General features: G+C 60.8%; 1 protein-coding gene across 1 annotated transcript in view; it reads right to left on the bottom strand.

Moving 5' to 3' along the window:
• Positions 1–301, bottom strand: part of LOC102387039 (protein JBTS17-like) — a 68,916-nt gene that overhangs the window by 37,854 nt on the left and 30,761 nt on the right. The window lies entirely within an intron of this gene.

Genomic DNA, 301 nt, shown 5'->3' with positions numbered 1-301 from the left:
GGGCGTGCATGGAGCCCACAAGGGGTTAACTTGTGGCCCACAGGTCCCCAGGCTGCTGCTCACCCCTCTCCCCCTCCCACTACTGTTGCTGTCACTGGGGTCTCCAGACTCTCACTTCTTCCTTTAACTTCCACTTTGTTTCCTGCCACTTGGAGGCAGGGCAGGTGGTGTGGCCTGCAGCACAGAGGGAGCCCAAAGCTTAGGGGAGGGTGCTAGGGGCCTCTGTGTAGTGAAGGGAGGGGTGCCCATGTGGCATGGTTTTGGGGGGGGATGCTGGCAACTCAGTTGAGGGCCAGACCAG

The sequence above is a fragment of the Alligator sinensis genome, unplaced genomic scaffold (genome assembly GCF_000455745.1).
Source record: "Alligator sinensis unplaced genomic scaffold, ASM45574v1 scaffold175_1, whole genome shotgun sequence".
Lineage (NCBI taxonomy): Eukaryota > Metazoa > Chordata > Crocodylia > Alligatoridae > Alligator > Alligator sinensis.
Note: the sequence above shows the minus strand (reverse complement) of the source record. Positions and strands in the feature narration are given on the sequence as shown.